Consider the following 366-nt stretch of genomic DNA (forward strand, 5'->3'; position numbering starts at 1 on the left):
TTTTTTTTTTTTTCAATTGCTTCTTATTTTATATTTTTGCTTGTAATTAAATTTCGATCGTTAGAAAATTTTTTTAATCACATGTGATTCGAGTTTTTCTTTCGAAACATAGTATGATATTTATTAAGTTAATGCAGAACAAAATGCTTATAAAAAAATAAAAAATATTATTTGTACATTAAAATTAACTAATAAAATCAATCAATCATTAACATATATTTTATACTAATAAATAATTTTAGTGACTGATTTTGATGTACACATATCATAATCGAACTAGTTATTTACTTATTTTATATATTTATTAGATTTTACATGGTACCACTTTTTTCTAATAAACAATCAACCATCAAAGTACTAGATGAA

The sequence above is a fragment of the Arachis duranensis genome, chromosome 6 (assembly GCF_000817695.3).
Source record: "Arachis duranensis cultivar V14167 chromosome 6, aradu.V14167.gnm2.J7QH, whole genome shotgun sequence".
NCBI classification, from domain to species: Eukaryota; Viridiplantae; Streptophyta; class Magnoliopsida; order Fabales; family Fabaceae; genus Arachis; species Arachis duranensis.